The following is an 8279-nucleotide window of genomic DNA, read 5'->3' on the forward strand; positions in this document are numbered from 1 at the left end:
GACCTGAGCCTTCGCGACCGACTCTGGCAGAGACTTTGTCTGGTTTATCTGAATCTGAAAAGATTCAATTCCTGATTGAACAAATGAGTGAATTGGGTTCCATAGTTGGTCGGCATACAAGAACAATTGAAGAGTATCCTGTGCAGCGAAAACAGGATGTGGTGGCACACAACACGCTGTGTTCAATTGTTAACGCTCAGAATATCAAGATTAAGGAACAGGCTGAGGAAATTGAAAGGTTAAAGGAAGCGAACAGGGCTCGAGACAGGGAGGTTGAAATAATGAAAAGGCATAGTACTGTGTTGGAGAATGAGGCTAAAGCACTAAGGCAGAAGCATGAAGAGCTGTCAGAGCGCTATAAAAATCGCGATGATCGATTAATAGAAAGCTTCAAGCCTGTGTTCGCAAACTTCAAGAAGACTAATCAGAAAGTGGGTACGCTGTGGAATGAAAGATGCAATGCATTAGGCATTGTACCCTCAAGGCGTGAGGATGACAAGGATGATGATGCAGCAAATCCGGATCAACCAGCTACCTCAGGTTCCGGTGCAACTGCATCCGGGGCTGCAGGTGGGTCTGGTACATCTCAAGATGCTCCTACTGCTCCTTCCACAGCTACTACTGGCCCATCTGAGCAGACAGAAACTCTGGGAACTTCTACAGGGCTTGAGCATGTTAGTCTGGAAGCAGAAATGTTTGCAGATCTCCCTGAATCCTCAGGTGTTCTTCAGTATCATCCAGTTACGGGTGAACTGTTAGAAGAGGGAGAACATGTTACCGAAATGACTGATGAACAGGTTCTGGCTCTGACGGAATTGGATGAGGTTGCTGTGAGCATGATTGATGCTACTCCGCTGGTTCAGGACCAAACCGATTTCTCTACAATTGATGAAATCTTCATCGGTCGGATCCTGAACGTCCTGTCTATGTTGGGCAAGATAATACAGAGGTTAACGCTCTTGATGATGAGCATGTGGCAGAAAAGACAGCAGAATTTGCCAATCTTTCTTCCGATTCTCCGACAGCTCAAGAAAACCGTGAGAAAACAGTGAATGAATGGCGAGCGGATTTCCTAGCTAGGAATCCTCCTCCGCTCGCTCCGTTAGATCAGGTTAATTACATGAGTCTGGAGAAGAATAAAGCTCGGGGTCGCATTATTAGTTGGATGTTTGTTAAGGAACTTCACTGCATGGTCGTGAAACGAGAAAATGGTCTTCAGTATTTCAGAACTCTTCTCAGTATTCTCTCACTTCTGTACTATGATGTTGCAGTGTTAGCTCAACTAGATGTTATCAATCGAGACGAAGAAAAGATGGTGGATCTGTTTGCAAAGAAGATCAGATTGGAAAGAAGAAGGGGTTGGAAGGATCCGTTATACAAGCCTCAATTTCCTAGATACGAGCAGATAAGGTTTACACTTGATCCAGAAACAAACACTGCTCGCTATCGTTTGGTTTATGATCCTCCAAAAGTGATGAAGAAGATACCTTTGCTGAAAATGAAGACTGACTTTCTAGGAAATTTTCGTTGCTGGGTCTACGATGCGGATACTGGAGAAGCCGTGATCCTATTCAGAGATAGTCAAGAGAACTTTAGAATAATAGATCCGATGTGGATTACTAACATGTCCAGATCGGATATTATTGTTCTGAAGGATCATGAGATAAACTACTTGGTTCGGGATCGGGAACAGGCAATGAAGTTTCAAAAGATGACCTTGTACTGCTTCAATCTCCTGGTCAACGCAGGAAGTGCATGGTCATCGCATCATTTGACAGTGGAAAGGACGTCCGAGACTTAAAGACACGAAGACCGAGACAAAGCTACAGCCAAGGGGGAGTTTGTTGGTGCACTTGTGTCTGTACTTTGTCTGTATTTTGTAATGTTATAAACGATGTCTTTTGTTAGTCTTGTTTACGTCTTGTGTTTGATTTGTATATGTGTTTGACTGAATGTTTGACCAAGTCAACCATCCTCCTAGTTTGACTTGGCCAAACAGTCAACAATTAGTGTGTAAGTTTACTTGTGTTCGAAGGATGTCATCGAAGGATGGTTTGTATCCTTCGATGACCTCGAAGGATAACCTTCGAAGGAAACATATGGACCTCGAAGGATATATCATCCTTCGAGGTATGTATGGATCCTTCGGAGTGTTTGTGGTCGATAGATGATCCTTCGATAGTCTTTCTGATCCTTCGACACATGTTATCTGTTATGGGTATATATATCCCATGTTGGTTTCACTTCATACAAGTCTTTCAAGTGTTGTTGATAGTGCATGTGAGTGAACCAAGGTCTTGTAGAGAGCATTTCAGTTTGGTCAAGGGCTGTAACCGTGTCCACTGAAATACAAGAGAAAACTTTGATATATTGCATGTCTACTCTTTCTCTTTGTAACTTGTGCTTTCATCTAAACTATCGGTTTGCATTCTAGCTTGGATTCCGCACTTGCTAGAGTGTTAAACATAACAAGGATAAGGTTTAACCACAACCTCCGAGGGACCTACAGAAACGATGACTTCATTGTCTATTGTGATGCCTCGAACCTTGGTCTTGGTTGTGTTCTCATGCAACGGGACAAGGTTATCGCCTATGCGTCTCGTCAGCTCAAGATCCACGAGAAGAACTATACAACCCATGATCTCGAGCTTGGTGCAGTTGTTTTTGCGTTGAAGATTTGGCGACACTACCTTTATGGTACCAAGTGTACGGTCTTCACAGACCATAAAAGCCTACAACACATGCTCAGCCAAAAAGAACAGAATATGCGCCAACGCCACTGGGTTGAACTTCTTAATGATTATGACTATGACTATGAGATTCGTTACCATCCAGGCAACGAAAATGTCGTTGCCGATGCTCTAAGCCGACGAAGCTATTTGCATAACGTTCGTAATATCCAAGCCCATCATAATCTCGAAGCTCTTATCCGCGAAGCCCAACATGCTTGTTTTACCGAACGCACTTTGAAGCAGGAAAGGATTTTTAACGATGGCGCCCAACTAGAGAATAAATCGAATGGTATATTCCACTATCTAGACCGAATTTGGATTCCCAAGCGTACAAATCTATGACAAATTCTGCTAGACGAAGCCCACAAGTCTCGATACTTTATTCATCCCGGTGCTGATAAGATGTACCAGGACCTTCGCTACAAGTACTGGTGGCCGGGCAAGAAGAAGGATATCGCTCTCTATGTTTCGAAGTGCTTGACTTGCTCGAAAGTCAAGGTCGAGCACCAAAGACCCTCTGGCTTGCTCGTCCATCCCGAGATCCCCATGTGGAAATGGGAGAGTATAGCTATGGACTTTATAAGAAACTTCCGCTCACGCCATCAAATCACGACAACATCTGGGTTGTCGTTGACCGCTTGACTGAATCCACTCATTTTCTGCCAATACGAGAAGACTTTAGGGTAGAAAAATTAGCCCGAATCTACACCGACGAGATCATTTGTCGACATGGGACGTCTCGTGACATCATCTCTGACCGCGATGGTCGGTTTACCTCGCGTCTTTGGGAAACATTTCAATCTGCTCTCGGTACTACGCTTAATCTCAGTACCGCTTTCCATCCCCAAACCGACGGTCAGACTAAGAGAACGATTCGTCCCTTGAAGAATTGCTTCGCTCATGTGTCATAGATTTAGGTTGTAATTGGGACGCGCATTACCTTTAGTCGAATTCTCGTACAATAAACGTTATCATTCTAGCATCCAAATGGCACCATTTGAGGCATTATACGGAAGAAAATGTCGATCGCCTATTGTGTGGCACGAGATCGAGGACTCACAAATAACCGGTCCTGAGCTGTTGCAAGAAACGACTGACAAAATCCTCCAAATTCGAGACAATCTGCAGAAAGCTCGGAATCGTAAGAAAAGTTACGCCGATAGACGTCGCAAGCCCCTTGAATTTGACGTTGGCAATCACGTACTCCTAAAGGTATCACCTTGGAAGGGTGTGATCAGATTCAGCAAGAAAGGAAAGCTCGCACCTCGATATGTTGGACCCTTTAAGATTCTGGAAAGGATCGGCAAAGTGGCCTACAGACTCAAACTACTGGAGGAACTTAGCAACGTCCACCCGACTTTCCATGTATCGAACCTCAGAAAGTGTCTAGCCGAGCAAGATTTACAAGTTCCACTTGAGGATCTGTAAGTGGATGAAACATTACACTTCGTGGAGAAGCCTGTCGAGATCACGGACAGAGAAACCAAGAAGCTCAGGCGCTCACGCATTCCCATTGTGAATATTCGCTGGGAAGGCAAACGCGGCATAGAGTTCACCTGGGAACTCGAAAGTGACATGAAGGCGAAGTACCCGCAGTTGTTTGTTACAGCTAAGGCCTAATTTCGGGACGAAATTCCCTTAAGAAGGGGAGGCTGTAACACCCCGTGTTACGAAAGTCAAAGTACAAGTCAAAGTCAAAATCAAAGGAAGAAAGGATTGCTAATTGCGATCTGTCACTCCTTGCTTAACTATAGATTGTACACCTTGACTTGTAATGGAATTCTTTTATTTAATCGCTTTAGTTGTATTATGTGGAGTATCTGTGAATAATCGAGGTTTAATCGCATGTTTTATCGCTTTATCCCTAATCGCATCGCAATCGCATTCGCAGCTCGATTTAAGCGTTCTGGATGTTGTTTTACGTGTGTGTGCTATTTATGTGTTACTTGTGCATGTTTATTCATGTTTTGTGGTGATTACTCAAAAACGCAATCGCAAATCTATCACAACACAATCGAATCGCAAACGCTAAACGCAAGCTATATAGGATGATTGTATGTTAGATATAGTGTTTGTGTGATTATTATTAATCTATCGCATCGCTTAATCGACACTCGCTTAAACGCATCACAAAACTCAACACGCGAAAAGAAACGCCGAAAACCAACTCGCCGGAGCCACTCGATCGAATGACCATTCGATCGAATGATCATCCGAACGGATGACCATCCGATCGGATGGCCATCTGATCGGAGTGACATCCGATCCGACACCCTTGCAAACTTTCCTTTTCTGGCAACCTATAAATACCCCCTGTCACATCACAAGTGATGTGACAGCTCTCCCTTTCGTTCGACCAGCGCTCAAGCTCACTTTTCCTTTGATTTCTCGCGATTCTTGTAAGTTTTCAACTCAAATCTCGTACTTCTATGATCTACATGCACTTCTTCATCTTTTTCACCTTTGAATCTTAACTTTTAACCGTGAAATCAGCGGATTTGAGGTGTTCTAGGATGATGTCATCATGGAGTTCTTATGAACTTCAAGTTTTGGCCTCATTCCACCAAGAACAACTCAGATCTGAAGGATTTCCACATGATTAAACAATGTTTTCGCATAGATTTAAACGTTTTCAAGGTTAAAAGGATTGAAAGATACCTTTTTAACTTTCTTTCAACTCTTTTACACTCAATGCACTCAAAAAAGATAGAATCGGAGCTCATTCAGTCCTTCTACTCTTCTCTAGTGATGTGTCGGTTTGAGATCTGAATCCTATCAATGAGACAACCGAATTCGGGTTGAACATGAAACCACCCGTCAGGAACAGTTAACTGATCGAATTTGGGTGATTCCCGTTCAATTGGATAACCTGGGTCTGATGGAGTTTCCGTTGTTTAATGTTGTCATACCGTCTCGATCAAACCGCAAAACTCTTCAAAATAATCAAGTTCAAGACGATCAGACCGTTGGGACGGATTGCCACCCGATCGGATTGCCATCTGATTGGATTGCCATCCGATCGAACAACAATACAATCGGATTGCACTTGAGGTTCAACACTTAAACATTTTCAAAGTTTTCAAAAGATCCGAATGTCGAACGGATTGCCGTCCGATCGGATTGCCATCCGATCGAACGACGATCCGAACGGATTGACATGTGGGACTTCAACACTTAATCATTTTCACAACTTTTCAAAGATCATCAGTTCTAACGCATTGCTATCCGATCGGAAGACCATTCGATCGAATGACAATCCTGTTGTGAACTTGTTCTCACTAAGTGTCCTGCCAATCGGATCGCTATCTGATCGAACGACCGTTCGATCGACGACCTGAAAGCTAGAGATACTTCTCTAATTTTAAAATGCTACAACGAAAACTTCAAAGCCATCATACACAAACACATCCATCCCAAACAAGTGGCAAACCGATCGATAACTATTGTTAACTGTTCAGGATAATCTCTCAGCGCTCCCTTCAATCCAAGAGAGTGTTTACTTGTTAAATGCTGTCTGTGAGTATACTCGATCCGTTTTTGCTTTACGCACTTTTGGGTGTTACATACGTTACCTATTCAAATCACATCGATCACACAACGCAAACACTATTTATACACTGACCGTTATTGCATGTTACGTGTTATTCGATGAATGCTTGTATGTTATGTTTACACAGTGATTGTTGCCTGACACCTTAGCAACGATAGTACTATAGTTTGGACTCAGCACCTGTCGTGGACAGGGGTTGTTAAGGGCTTTACTTCACGTGTCCCTGTGGGGATATGTGTTACGCATTTTACAACTCGCAGTCACGTCTGTGCATATTTCAATGTCGATAACCTACTAGCTTTCACTTTGCTATATGTTACATGCTGGTTATGCGTAAATGCTTTTGAAATCTATTATACTATTAAACTTGTATGCTCACCTTTACACTATGTGTATTGACCTCTATTTTAACGTATGTGACATGTGTTTGAATGCTTAGGATGCTTGCTTGCTTCATGGAATCGAGCTTAGGAGAGTCTAGAAACAAACGAACGAATTATTTATTTTTGAGTTGTCGGAACAATGATTTGCCTAGAGATATCTATGTCTATAATAGTTGATTTACTTGATGGGTTATGGTATAGGACATAATATTAACTATCCGGTAATTTAGTTGTTATGGAATTTCTCTTGGACAATCTGTTTCGCTCAGTGCCGCGCCCCGATGTTTCCGTCATCGGTTGGGGTGTGACACAAGATTCTTTAACTAACACCTCGAGCTCCCAGCCAATTTCGTACAGTACCTGCCACTTAGTCTTTTTGAAAAATACGTCGGTTTACACTGGTAAATACAATTAACCGACTCTTTTGAAAACATTTATGAAAATTGATTTAAATGCACAAGGCACAAACATTTTATAACTTGGGACAATTATATTAATAACAATCTTGTATCAGATTTACATGTTTGTCCAATATTTAGGGCCAGTATATAAGCCGAACAAGATTAATCGACATACCACAAATATAAACTCACGGCGGGTTACCCAACAAATGAGTATATCTTTTACATACGCAGCTGACAGGTGTATGCCTACACCCCACGCTTAAGTCGTGGCCATTTATGCTTTTTAAATGAACCAAGGATATCCAGGACACGGTCGTTAACCCCAAATGTTATTTGTTATCAAGCAACACTGATTAAAGAGGGATTATGCAATTTAACCATATTCGATTAAAAGGTTTCTACACCCGACCAAGCGGTAATAGTTTACCGTATCTCAAGCCCGTATAAGGGAAAATAAGTTAAAAGTATTTACCTGAGCTTAATTTGCAAGTTTAGTATTCTCAGCCGTATATTCTACTCAAACAAGTGCAAATAACTTCTACCAGGGCTCTTAATCTGGAACGAAGGTTTTATTAACCTATTAGATTCCTAACAGGTCTTATTTAAGTTATAAACTTAGACCAGTTAGTTTAAAGAAAGGTTTTCCGACACGAAACGCTAGATTAAGCGGTGACCGGATTAGAATGTAATTTAGACCCGACAAGTATGAAGACTTGTATAAAATGGGTAAACTAAATACATTCTGGATTTTGAAATAAAAATGATAAGGTTTGACCCGTTTTGGCTAATTTATGCAAACTAGTTACATAAACCGCACCGAACGCGTATATGCATAACGGGTAGCCGGATGAGTCATGTACAAGTTTCATATGTTATTATGCTTTAATTATGTTGTGATATCAGTAGGATATCAATAGTTATGCCCAAAAAGATTTTAAAACCAATTTAAGTCCCGTAAGGGTATTTTGGTCATTTTAGAGTTTATAAAAGGGGTTTTGTTGGTGCATATGTCTGTCGACTTCGTCTTGTATCGAGTCTTGTATTAGATTAGAAAGATCAGGGCACGATATTCGAGAAAGTTGAGAAATATATAAGTTGGAGCCATTTCGCATGAAATGGACTGGGCCATTTCGCATGAAATGGTGCTTGGTCAATCCGCACGAAATGGTGATTGTCATTTCGCACGAAATGGGCATTTCGTGTGAAACTG

Source organism: Helianthus annuus, chromosome 15 (genome assembly GCF_002127325.2).
Source record: "Helianthus annuus cultivar XRQ/B chromosome 15, HanXRQr2.0-SUNRISE, whole genome shotgun sequence".
Lineage (NCBI taxonomy): Eukaryota > Viridiplantae > Streptophyta > Magnoliopsida > Asterales > Asteraceae > Helianthus > Helianthus annuus.